Below are 14,680 nucleotides of genomic sequence, written 5' to 3'. Positions count from 1 at the left end.
AATGCTAAACTTGTACCATATATGTACAAATGAAGAAAATGTGTGAAGAATAATACTAGTTTAGCAGCCCCTAGACGTGGCATAATAGTCGTAGTCTTGGATTTGGTCACACATGCGATCAAGAGTTGCCGAGTTCAAGTTGTGTGCTTTGCAAAAATGCTATGTCACGATGCGGATAGCCCTAACGTGCCAAAAGTGCCCAATGCCATCAATAGCGAGTTTAAGTGGGTCGAGTAAATAATCACACGCGTAAGATCTTTTTTTGGTCATTAAAAAAAAAAATATACTAGCTTAGTAGCTTTCGGCTTTCCATTTTCAGAAAAAACACGTCTTATTAAAAAAATAAAAATAAAAACTGTAGAATGATACGGAGATATGCCTCATATGTTAAATTCATCAGAACAATGATATGTATATATATATATATATATATATGTAAGACAAGACTTAGGTGCATTACTTAGATACTGTTCCTTAGGTTTTTCTTTTAAAATTCTGCCATGTATATTTTTCTTTATAGGATGAAAGTGTATTTTTTAGTTAAGTAGTCACATGACAGAATTTTAAAAAGAGAATTTAAGGAATAACACCTAAGGTACTGTGCCTAAATTTTGTCTACACACACACACAAATATATATGAAGTTTTATAATTTTCTTTAATGAGTTTTCATGTTTTGAAATTGTTACATAATAGTTTATATCAGTTGTTATTATTTATTATCAATGTGGGTAGATGTGATAATTTTATTTTGTTAAGTTTGTATACTATTTTTATATTTATGCAGTTTCATTATTTATTTGTCATTGGTTTTATAAAAATATTTTAAACTAAATGACAAAACTCAAACCACTAACATTGTATTAATGATTGACCCACACAACTATACTCATTCATATATAAATAATACATTAACTGTCTGTCTATTTAATAAATCGAATGCTTGAACAATTACTAACTTTATTATTTTTTTCCCTGAATCACTAACTTATAACATTAAGTTATTGTATCATGATAAAAATACACACGCATGTAACAAACTCCATATATTTCCTAATTATTAAATTATATAAAGTTATATTATATTTATATTATACATGCACACATTCACACAAATAACATTATAACAAAAAACAAACGCACACAATCAATATTAAACACACACACACACACAAAATATACATTTATAATAAAGAGAGAGACAATTACAACTCATAAACACTAACTCTTTACTCTTAAAGTTAGAGATATTGAGATAGTTAGATAGAGAAAAGAGATGAGCCGAGATTCCTAAGAATGAGATTAGAGATCATGTTAGGTTCTAAAAGTTTAGAACAATTGGCAAATCATGAATATAAACTTGTCTAGATATAGATCCTAGAGTCTATAGGTATTATTAGACAATGTTCAAGGTGATTCAAGTCAAGATTCTAGAATAAGAAAGCTACAGAAAGAAGAGTTCAGAATCCGCCTGGTTCGATCGATCAAAAGACAGGCTCAACCAATTGAAACACGTATTTGCAGAATTCTATTTCATCCCAAACTCTACTTAAACGTATTGGGTTTCAAGTAAAACACTACTAGTAGATAAAGGAAACCCTAAGGACGTTTTTATAAGGGTTTTCAGAGTTTTTTAGAGAGATTAGAGTGCATCTTATGCCTCTTTTGTAGATGTAGGGTTTTGTGCCCAAAAGCTCTCTAAAGTCTTCTATCGGTGTTATTCCTTGAAGAATCTCAAGATCTGGTGTTGTAGAAGTTGCTGCATACAAGATCAAGTCTAAGAAGATCCAAAACCTTTGAGTGGAGTCTCAAAGTCATAAGCAGATGAGCTTGTGTTATTGCAAAGGCCAAGAAAAGAAGTAGTTCGTGGACTCGGAGCTATCATGGAGTTGTGGTAGTAAGTTTCATACTCGAGGTAGTAATAGAATGTTAGTTGTCTAAGTTCTATTGTACAAACTTCAATTCTTTTTAGCGGATTTGCTTTTTACCTTGAGGATAGCTAAGTTAAATCCTCCCTAGGTTTTTTACCAGTTTGGTTTTCCTGAGTCATCATAACGTTATGCTATTTATTTTTCCGTTGCTTTACATGATATGACTTTATTGTCTTAACCTAGATCTGAATAATAAACCTAAGTATTCACTTGGTTAATTAATTAGGTTAAACAACTTGTGTTAAGAGGTTTAAAAACTAACAGATCAAATCAGAGAGAGAGAGAGAGAGAGAGAGAGAGAGAGATTTATGATGTTATTTGGTTTTAGGATGGATTAATATGTGTAGTTGTTTGGTTTTGGGTTGGGCTGATCTGTGATTAGGTTGTGCAACATTTAATTAACTCTGAGTGTGCAAAATATTTTTAAGGGTAAATTAAATTAGAAAAAAAAATTTCATATGTTAGAGTTTTAAGCCCCGATTGTCACAAAATTAATCTAATTTTAGTCAATTGAATTGATTAACATATCACACAAGCATAGATCACTTATGACACCAATATGACAACCCAAAAAAAAAAGAAAAAACAATAAAACAAATTGTTTCACAGTAAAAAATCTAGGGAGGATTTAATCTAATTAAACAATTCTTGACGCAACATATCTGTTAAAATGGAATCGAAGTTTATATAATAGACTTAACCCTAAATTTACTGCTATCTCATATAGTACTTACTGGCATAACCACACGTAACTTTGTGATCCACAAAATTTTTCTATTCTGGACTATTTCACACAAACTCCCAAGTTCGCGACTCTAAGATCTAAGCTCAAAGATTTGATCAATAATCGTGGTTAAATGATTGCAACAACTTTTCTTTATAACTGGATTTGTTGTTTGTATGTAGTCTCTATTTGATGCTTCAAGAGAGCTTGGAAAAATCTAGATCTATGTAGAAACATCGCTCTCTTTTATGTGTAAAAAATGTGCTCTAGGGTTCATATTCATATATACTTGAGTTCCATCAAAACCCTAGATCAAAAGCTGAGAGAAGAAACTAAAATTCCAATTGGCACAATTCTCGATTGGTCGGGATGTGCAGTTCGACCAGTCGAAATATGTGGTTTTTAACTTGTTAAGTTGTAGTCTTCTGGCAGTCCCTTTTTAGAATTTTTGAGTCTTCAATTGTTCTGAACTTGATTTGTTTTGATTCAAAGATTCATTCAACACTAATCAACTAGACAAACTAGGTTCTAAGTTGTTACATAATTTGTTCATGATTGCCAATCTAAAAATATAGACTTTATATATATATATATATATGTATGTATATATATATAATTTTACTTTTTCAACAACATGTAGGGCCGCCCCTACTTTTTCACATACTTTGACACAATTTAGACACATTGTAAGCAATGATTGAATTTCTTTTTACTTAATTTCAAAGGTGAACCTTATCTAAGTGATGTAATTCAATCACACATTAGCAAATGTACAAGTTGTGTGAAAGTAGTCCTCGAACAACGTCTTTTGCACACTAAGTCTCGAGTATCAGGCAATATGAGATGTGTAATGAAATTTTTTGTTTTTTTGTTTTTGTTTTTTATTAAGTGGAATAGCAACTTAACTAATGCATTAAAATAGACTTCTTTCAAATTTTTCATTAGTATGTTTCTATTTTAAGAGAAAGGAATGTGAGAGTCAATTTTTTCCCTTTATTATATGAATCAATTTCCTTTTAAAAAGGAAATGCTCATTAGTAAATGAATCCATGCTATATTTTCTCTTTATTATTACACTAAGACACCACTTTTTTAGGCAGAACTCAAATTTAGATCTTTCATTTGATAGTAAAAACTTTACTATTTGAGTTAATTGAATGTCATTGTTGATTTCAAGTCAAGTTAGCATGAAATACAAAATATGCACTCCTAAATGTTTCGAGGAAAGCATAAGATCTAATTCTAAATCACTATGTAATTAATGGGTAACCTCCATTAAGTCAAAACTTGTTAGTGTACAAGCCCAACTGGCCTTAACCCTATTGTACTTACTTGTATTTTATTCATATTACTTGTACAACACTCATATGCCTGACAATATTGAGGCAGTATGTCGTACAATTTTATATAGCAGACAAGTAGTTTGATGCTAAGTGTCCTTGTATTTTAAATGTGCTTTAATTTATGCTACTGTCATTTTATCTTATTTGTAAAATTTTGAATGTATAGTACTTCCAAGTTCCAACCTATTTAAAATTATTTTAAGTCCATCTATAATTACTTAATCTAAAACTACTTCTAATTAACTCATTCTAGTTAGGTCCCATTTGAAATTATTTCCTATTTATTTAAAACCTAGATTTTCTTACAAAAGCTTATTATGAGTTAAAACATAAATTTCAATGAAAAAGTATATTATGCCAACAACATAGAGATAGTAAGTCTTATTTAAAAAAATGCATACATGAAATAAATTTACTACATCACAATAACAAAAATTAAGTTAAGAAGTAAACTAATAAATTTTTTTTTTCTAAAATAAAATACAAAAGCATAAACAATTTGCATTTTCTACGGAAAAAATATTCTTACAATGCTTTTTTAAAAGTTAATAAAATATAATAATGACCATATTTAACTTATGTTGGAATTATAAAATGTATTTATTAATTGCATATTTTAAATGTACCAATATATATACATGGAGTTATAAGCTAATTATTAAAACGTTTAATAACATGTGATTTTTCTATTTTAGATTTTAGATTAATGGTAGTTTACCGCTGTCATAATTCTCCTTTATATATAGGTGCATAAACCTATATATAATCTCCAAGTTTTACAATTTTTTTATTATTAATAATTTGATAATTACAATAGAAGAGGGGGGATTTGAATACTATATGTTTTAGAAACAACATAAAGTATCAATAAGTTAAACTACAAGACTTTTGATAATTTATGAGTTTTTTTTTATATACATGCGTAAACTTTATATCATCTCCAAGACTTATGAATACTTTTTATATATATACATGAACTCGTACAATATGAGCTCATAATTATTTCCAAAGGATGGCCAAAACTTACTATTGTGTGCTCCACATAATTAATGGACCATAACACTACAAGAAAATGCATTTTTAGTGACGTAAAAATTCGTCACTAAAAGTCCTGTTTTTCGTCACAAAGAACCTTTAGTGAAGAAATTCATTTCGTCGCTATAGGCCCATTGGTAAAAGTCTTGGCGATGAAAAATTTTGTCACTAAACGTCTGATTTGTTAAAAAAAAAAAACTTTTAGCAACGAAAACGTTTTGTCGCTAAATGTTTTTCTCGCTAAAAATAGTATTTAGTGACGAAAACATTTCATCACTAAAACCATTTTAGTTTATAAAATCATATTTAGTGACGAACAATTTCGTCACTAAAACTATTTTTAAGAAAATCTAGGCACATATAGTGACAAAAATTTTCATCACTAAAACCATTTCTTACAAAATTCCATTGCATTTAGTGGCAAAATATTTCGTCACTTAAATAATCTTTTGTTGCTATATTTGTGATGAAAAAATTTGCCACTAAAACTTATTTTCTGTTTTATTATTTTCATGACGTTGATATTAACTTGTAACTTGTCATTATATTATTAAAACCTCACATTTGATTAACACATTTATTTCAACAACACATTTATAAAAAATCGATGCATACATTCCACAAGTTAAAATTAAAACAAGTATCAAATTCAAACTTCTTCCATACAATAATTGTTTGCAACACATACAATAACTTAAGATGTTTTATAACAATACAAAAAATGTAGCATAATATAATTAAAACCCCCTAAAGCCAAAACAAGTCCTCATATGTCTTCAAATAATGCCAAAATTAAATCCCCTAAAGCCGCTAATAAGAAATCTACACAAATATAAAAACACTACTACATTAAAATCGTAAAGTAAAAATATTAACTATGTTATAAGAAACATTTCTAACAGTTAGTTTCAAATGATACATAAAAAAATGAAGTGTTTTAACTTAAAGATAAAGTACTAATCAATAAGTAATTTAACTTGAAGATGAACCACCCCCATAGGTAAAAGCGTCATCATAAGCCTTGCTCCTCAAAAAATTAAGAATATTTTTTTGGACCTCATATTGCTTAACTCACGCCTCTTGCTCCTTAGCTCGCTCCTCTTCATCCCTAACTCTTGCCTCTTTGAGCTCAATTATCTTATTTTCTAACCGATGAATATACTTCATCGAGGAACTAGATGAGGCAATGGTTACTAGAGAAGAGGAAGGTCTAATGCCAAGTTCTTTTACAATACCTAATTTCTTCTTAAAAACCAAGTTTGAGATCTCCTCTTGTGTAAGGGGAATTGCATTAGAATCTTGACAATGATCCTCTTGCACTTTGAGAATAATTTCCTACCATTTGAAAAAGGGAAAAAAAAAAAAAAAAAGCAATCACAACATTAATACTACATATGTAATAGTTTTACAAACATGATAAGAATGGAATAATAGGGATGGAATGATATACATATGTCGCTTCATCCTCATGGTGTATCCACCTATTTGTATTTGGATTAAAATGAACATCTTTGTAGATTTTTGATAATTCAGGAACTTGACCGCCATTATTATTTGTCTAATTAATTAACATTCGAGTGTTAGTTATTTATAGTTAATTAATCACAACATATAATATACTAAGGTTTAAGAAAATGAAAAAACACGCCCTCCTCATCAACCCTAACAGCAAGTGCCTTTGTCCTGCATCTATGTTTGCCTGAACTTTTGCTTCTATTTTCAGAGTTAATTCTTGATTTTTCCCAATAAAGAACATTCAAGATATTTATTAGATCATGAATAAAATAGTATACATTTACTTCATTTAAGTATTAATCTAATCATTTGACAACATAATATAGTAAATATTAGATAATAATAATATACGCATAAATAATTTACTATCTAGTCCGTATTGGTCCATTGCCTTCAATAAGTCTAGTCCATTGCTCAAGTGTGGCATTCTTTGGCAGGTGGCTTTTTGCATAGTCAGCACCATGAGATTGTACAAGTTTTTTATAAGTTTGATACAACTTGTTAGAGTCGTTACTCAATAATCTTCCACATTTTGTATTTATTGTTTTGTTACCAAGTTGGAATCTCCTTCAAGCTCAAACTGATCCTGTAAAATGAAGTATATATGTATTATAAAAATATTATTATATGAATTTAATATACTTAGTTACAACAAAAACGAGTTAGACGTTATCAATATAAATTTACTACGATATTTTGAAGCACTACATCTCTAGTAGCACATCAACACTTTTTCAATTTTTTACGTTGTAACTGGACAAATTACTTCGCACTTGTACGCCAATTTAATTGACAAGCTTGCATGCATTCTTCCCAACAGGAGCATCATACTTTGCAGCTATACGTACTAGCAGTTTACCACTTTTTTCAACAAGTACTCGTACTGTTATACCACGTGTTGTTCTATGGGTATTTCTGCTAGCAAATCCTATTAAAAATTATCAATGTTATAAAATTATACATTCTATGTACATTAAGTATAATCTCAATAGTAAAGATAAGGTGCAGTTGTAATTAAGTATGTTCTATATAATTACCAGTCGTGCAGTTAATGTGTCGGTAGCCACCTTATAACACCATGCAATTGCTACTAATTAACAAGTTTCATTCACATTTGCAAGAAATTAAAAACACTCACAATATGAATTTAAACCACCTTATAACATCATGCAAGCCACTTGCTTACTCCAACAACAACCCACCACAAAACCAATCACAAACATCACAACTATAATGTTGACAAGTATTGAAATTGAATAAAGGAATACAATTGCTACTAATCAACAAATTTCATTAACATTTGCAAGAAATTAAAAATACTCCCAATATGAATTTAAACCACTTATAACACCATGCAAGCTACCCTCTTGCTCCAACATAACAACCCACCACAAAACAAATTTCCAACATCACAAGTATATATAGAGTTTTATAAGTTTTTAACTAGAATATACTTACTTTGCTCAAGCTAAGTTTACAACTTTCAGAAAAAAATCCAAAGTTAACTTGTGTTCTTCACCTTATTCCTCACAATTTCTTCAACCACAAAAGAGAGAGCTGGAAATAAAAGAAATATAGCTTTTAGTGAATAGTTAAGTAGACCCAATGATAAGCACAAAATATTCCTAATGTTTAATTAGTCAACACAAAACATGGAGTTAAGTTGCCAAGGGCCCACACCCAACATTTGATAAGCCTCCCAATGATCTAATGGCTACAGTCATCAACACATTCTATGTATCAATAGGATTCACCTGTATGCAACACATAGATAAGTGAGGCTATACCTCTTAATGGAGACAATGCAAGAATTTCAATAAAAAGATGACTCTCAATCTAGAATACCATAGATTTACATAATAAATAATAATTAGATAATTGACATAAAGTCATTAGAATTAGGTAAATCACAACCAGAATTGAGAAAAAGAAGGAAACACAATGTTGTATAGTAAATAAAGGTATTAAACTACCCTATCAAGAAGTCTTTCACTGCTTAGGTATTCTAAGAACATGTACCTGCACTAACTACCCACCTCCAACCTTCCTAAGAGCATTCACATCAGTATTTCTATTTTACACATCCATTTTTACATTAAAAACCTACTTTTTCTATTTTACACTACCACTTTTACAAAACACCCACATCAACTCATTTATTTTACAAGTTATTGCAATAAAATATTCATTCCTCTCACTTTTTTTATTATTTCCCTCACCTCACTCTTTAATATACGCGCGTTCTCTCTCTCTCTCTCTCTCTCTCTTCATTTTTGCTGAACACCTCTCTCTCTCTCTCTCTGTGTCTCTCTTCTGCCTTCTCTCATAATTTCTCAAAAACAAAAACCCAGCGACCCACTTCTCGGTGACCCACCCAGCGACCGGCGACCCACCCAGCGACCAGCGACCAGCGACCCGCGAAGAAGTTCACGGCGACCCACCCAGCGACCAGCGACCCACGATTTCACAGCGACTCACCCAGCGACCAGCGACCCACGGAGAAGTTCATGGCCCACCCAGCGACCCACGAAGAAAACCCAGCGAACCGAAGTTCACGGCGACCCACGAGCTGAGCTCTGACGACCCACGAACCGAGCTCTGGCGACCCACGGTTAGACGAGCACCGATCGGACAGCTCCACTTCTCAAACAAAACCCAACTCTATACCCGATCTCCAACAAAACCCAATCTCCAACAAGCACCGATCTGATCTCCGAGCAAGCACCGGTCAAATCTCCGAGCACCGATCTCCAGTGTGGGTTTGTCTGTGTTCTTTGTGTGTGGCTGTGTTTGTGTTTGTGTGCATCTAATGAGGAGAAGAAGATGAGGAGGTGAGGTAGTTGTGCACGGAGAGAAGAGAGAGAAAAATTGGTGCGAATTTATATTAATAAAATAATAAATACATGTGCTACAGTAACCGTGTATATATACACGGTTACTGTAGCTCATGGATAAATATAGATGATTATACCAGACTTTGGAAGCACTGATGTAGAGCAATTTTGATATAAAATGTGTAAAAATGGTAGTTATTTGTATTATACATGAGTTTCCACATGCCGATGAGAATGCTCTAAGAATGAATATTAATGAATGAATATTAATAAATAATTAATATTAATGAATGAATTAATGAATAAATATTAATGAATGAATGGTAATTGAAAGTTCAATAAGGGTATACAATACCTTTGAACGTTTAGACCCCAAATAACACAAATACCAATTCAAGTTTTATATCAAACAATTTATGTGCGGAATATGATAACAAGTTTATAATAGAATTGATAGAACAATCTAAGCCAAATATAAGCACATCCACAGCAGTAAATATAAGGCAAATGTAAAGGGAAAGAAGATGCAAACACACGGACAACACACGATGTGTTATCGAAGAGGAAACCGAAGATCTCGGCGTAAAACCTCTTCGCCGCCCTCCAAGCGGTCAAATAATCCACTAAAGAATATAGTTGGGATACATGAACAGCAGAAGACCCTCCAAGCCTAATCTACCCAAGTACCTAAGCCCTCCAAGCTTCTTGCTCCAACGAGGTTACGCCGAACCTATTTCTTCTCTAGCTTCCCGGATTCCGCTACTTGACCATAGCATCAACCAATGTATATTGGTTCCTTTCCAAACTGCTTCCCAAAGCACCAAATGGACCTTCTCACAGACGTGGGTGTGGTGAGACAAGGGTTTGGTAAATGACCTCTCAAGGGTATGACAATGGAGAGGAAGAGAGTAGAGGAATTTGTAGAGTCTCTTTAGATGAAGATTGGGGATGAATCAATCTTGTATTTCTCTAGGGTTTTCTCTCACAAAATTCTCTCTGGAAGCTCTCTCAATATGATGGGTATAAGGGTGTATATATAGTAGGGTGAGAAGGGAATGCAAAACGTCAGTTTTTGCCAAACAGGGCAAGTTGGCGACTTGATCTCGCGGCTTGGCCAAGTCGCGAAATCAAGTCGCGACGTAACGGCCTGGCCAGACTGGAACTTTTGTCCTGTAGCGTGACAGCTGGCGCGACCCTTCAGCTTCCCAGTGTGCCTCTCACGTGACTGCCTTTCGCGGCTTGCCAGTCGCGAACCACCCGCGAGTCCTAGTCGCGAGACTCTGTTTTTCTTGCACACTCTTGAGCTTTTCTTCACATCTTCTCACACACTACCCTTACAATTTTCCCACCTAAATACAGGGTTACTAAGTGCTAAATTACAAGCAAATTGGTCACGGAATAAAGCCAATTAGATGGTTGATTAAATTCAACCTTACAATCTCCCCCTTTGGCTATTCCGTGACAAAACCCTACAACAGACTCTAGACTTAAACGTGAGTTGGGAACAATTGGAAAACTCACTCACACCTAACTCTAGATTCTGAAAAGCTCTTGAACATATGAATAAGTAACTCCTGAAACACAATAACATAGCAATATCATTGTACGCAGAAAACTTAATATGCATATGGAGCAAAATAAGCATGATCAAGCAAAAATGAACATAGGCATAAAAGCAATAATTCATGGCAAGATCAACACCAGTAGTCACTTAAGCAAAAGTGATTACTATGTTCATTCACACAAGGAATGAACATCCGGACATGCAAAAATGATAAACTCAATTGAAGAGAATCATTTGCAAGTCCAACACTCAACCAATGCATACAAACATATATGCATCTAGGAACAATCCTACAAGGGCACAAGAGTGTTGTACTTAGGGTAATGCAAAGCATTAACAAGTACCAAAACACAAAGCACAAAGGCTGCATAAGCAAAGTTGTTGCAAATACATGGCACAAACCATACAAGCCTACAATCATGCAAAAGTGCTAGAAACAACCCTCAAAGCTTACAAAAGCAACAATGGGTACAAAAGACAAACAAACAATGCTAAAAGCTGAATAACATCATACTATATTAGTGCTGAAATAAACAACTACTACCAATAAATCACATATTGAGAGTTTTAAAACAAACTTAAACCAGTGTATAAAGCAAAAAGACTTTTTCAACAAAAATATTTAAACTCCCCCTTTCAATTCCAAAATGCACAATGTACAAACTCCCCCTTTCAGTATGCACCCTTCTTTTTAGTCTTAAGCTTCATTTCCCCTTGCTATGCTTCAATTATCTCCCCCTTTTTGGCACGAATAGCTAAAGGCTGTCTTCCAGCTTCTGTTGTATGTTATCTAACTGTAACTCAATGGTTCCGAGACGCATTTGAGTTTGATTATGAAAGGAGTTGAGAAGTCGTTCTAAGTCCGAAATCCGATGTAGCACGGTTTCAGTGAAATAACTTTGTTTTGGCATTTGGAAACCAGGTGGAATAGACGGAGTGCCGGTTGATTGTGCAGGAGGAACTGTAGTAGGAGCAGATGGGGATGCCTGTGTGGATGGCTCAGTCTTAGGTTTCTTGGAAGAGTGGCTCTGGCTTGCTTGGAGAGAGTAGTGGGATATTGGTCGGGAACGAGTCAATACTCTCTCATTTGATGAAGGGCTAATACCTTTACTAAGAACAATCTTCATGACTAGACTGCAGAAGGGAAGAATTGTTCGTGTTGCTGAACGGGCCGATGTTTTCCCGATGATATGGAATATATGAGCACAGATGTCTATTGGGGCACCAGAAATAAGATCACACAGAAACTTAGCCCTTCCTAGGTTGATGAAGGTAGTGTTTGACAGTGGATAGAGATTGGAGAACATGATCAGCTTCAAGGTTGTCAATTCTGGAGAAAATAAGGCAGTGCTTATAGATGATCCTGTGCTTCCCACTTCATGTTCAGTTCCCAGAACATGAAGGATGTCTTGTGCATGAAGTTCGCGATCATCGTATGGAGTTCGATCCACATCTTTTGGTCTGGTTATGTGAAGAATCTTAGCAATGGAGTCTGGATTTATGGAAAATTCTGTTCCTCGAACCCAGCATTTTAACTCGACTCCTGTGTATCTGGCATTTGAAAAGAATTCCTTGACCAAATCTTCAGTTGGATCCTCAAACTTGCCAAATAAGTCAGTCCAATCTCTTCCTTCAAATATCTTGGGGATAAATGTTGCCTCTAGAGTATCAAACTTGACCACTCTTTCCACAATGGGAGTGGACTCTTTGAAGATATCAGTGTAGGTCTTTGAGTCAGTAGGAGTCCTGAACCTTTGAAATGTAGATTCTTCGGATGACTTATACGATAAACGAGTCCGTTTAGCAACCGGGGTTGGCGGATCATCAGTGACAATGCCTTTGCCTCTGGATGAACAACGAGATATCTGCAACAATGTTGACATACAGAAAAGAACCAAAATGCAATAGCACAGGAAGCAAACATCAGATTGCTTATTGTCAGGAAAGAAAAGACCAGATTTTTCACAAAAGCACAATAACAACACATTAACTAGACTAACCACAACTCGGAACACCAAATATCATGAGTGGCAGAACATTTCAGAACAGATACTCACAATATTACACATGACAAAATGCCAAAAACATAATATGAGGAATGCACCACATTCTAGAACCACATCATATAACACCGTCTTTCAATAGACAAACTCATAAAAAAAAAAAATCACAGAGAACCACAGTATGGGCAAGATAAACCATCAAAACACACAACATATAAACCCATAGACACATGTTCAAACCCATTACAACTCAACACAACAGGGACACTATTCACACCAAAAAGATACTTGAACCAAGTACAATGAAGGAAGATAGAAAGAATCCATACCTTTCTTTTGCTGTTTGATGAAGACATGATGTAAAAATGGATACTTTTTCAGTGAGAAACGGAGTGTTTGAAAGAAAAATGGGGAAGACAGTGAACAGTCATAAAACTTCGAGGGAAAAACTGAAAAACGATTTTAAAAACTGTCTTTAAAACGCAAAACACGCGTTTTTCGCGACTTAACCAAGTCGCCAGTAAGTCGCCAGATCAAGCCGCGAAACACTGTGAAGAAAAGATTCTAGAAAAATCTTCTAAGTGTTTTTCGCGACTGGAAGGTTTAGTCGCGAAGGAGTCGCGAGCTGAGCCGCGAAAATCACTGAGTAACCCTCGCGATTGGACCTTCCACCCGCGAACAAGCCGCCAAAATGAGCCGCGAAAAGAGCAAAACACAAGTTTTTCAAAAATTTTCTAAGTATTTTTCGCGTCTAGAGTAGTAACTCGCCAGTAAATCGCGAGAATCTCTGACTGAGCTCGCGACTGGGGCTTGCAACTGTGCTGACCCGCGACTTAGTCGCCAAAACAGGGTACCACTGTTTTTGAGAAAATTTCACAATTTTGGAAAAACAAAGTACTTTCCAAAAACAAAACAAAAATACTCAAAAATCTTTTTGTGTTTGTCCACTAAGATTGAGCATGTGAAAACACATTTAAACAAGTACAATCACACAAATGAATATGGCATTTGTTGAACATAGACTTGTGTGATGTGTGTGGATATCAAAAATGAGATAGTTCTTAGTCCAATGTGAAGCTTCAATGATCAATTCAATCAAGGCATACACAACTAGCACTAGATAATGTGACCTATCTCAATTATAGAAACATGCATATATGACCTCCCACAAGTACTTGATACTAATACTTTGAAGCTTTTCATTTGGCTCCATATTCAACATATTGTTTGCAACATTTGAGCAAAGAGAATCTCATTGTGAGATAGATGCCTGAAATTTTTGATATTTCAATTGATGAGTTAGCCTTTGGCTTTTTGAGCATCACACATTTTATTTTGGTCGCTTTCCCTTTTTCCTAGTCAAATACTAGTGTGTGCGACAGGCTTTTGCAGCTCTATATCTCTTTTCATTTGGAGATTTACATTTAGAGAGCTCTTTTAAGGCAAACAAAAATAAAAATAAAAAGTGGGAAGATATATAGGCATGAGTCTATGCATGTCTCAAGATCAACAAAATCATTCACTAATCATTCATGACAAGGTTGAAGATCTATTTACAACAATCACATAGATTTCAGAATTTCTTTCACAATGATATGAGTGCATGATAGACAAGCTATGCTCGTTAAATGCACAAAGCCATAAGTACAAAGGTACAGGGCAAAACATGCTTGGAGACAAAACTCAACAAAGTGATCAAACTTTTTGGATTTTCAACTTTTTATGTGTTTTT

Source organism: Quercus suber, unplaced genomic scaffold (genome assembly GCF_002906115.3).
Source record: "Quercus suber isolate HL8 unplaced genomic scaffold, Cork oak 2.0 scaffold_17, whole genome shotgun sequence".
In the NCBI taxonomy this organism is placed as follows: Eukaryota; Viridiplantae; Streptophyta; class Magnoliopsida; order Fagales; family Fagaceae; genus Quercus; species Quercus suber.
Note: the sequence above shows the minus strand (reverse complement) of the source record.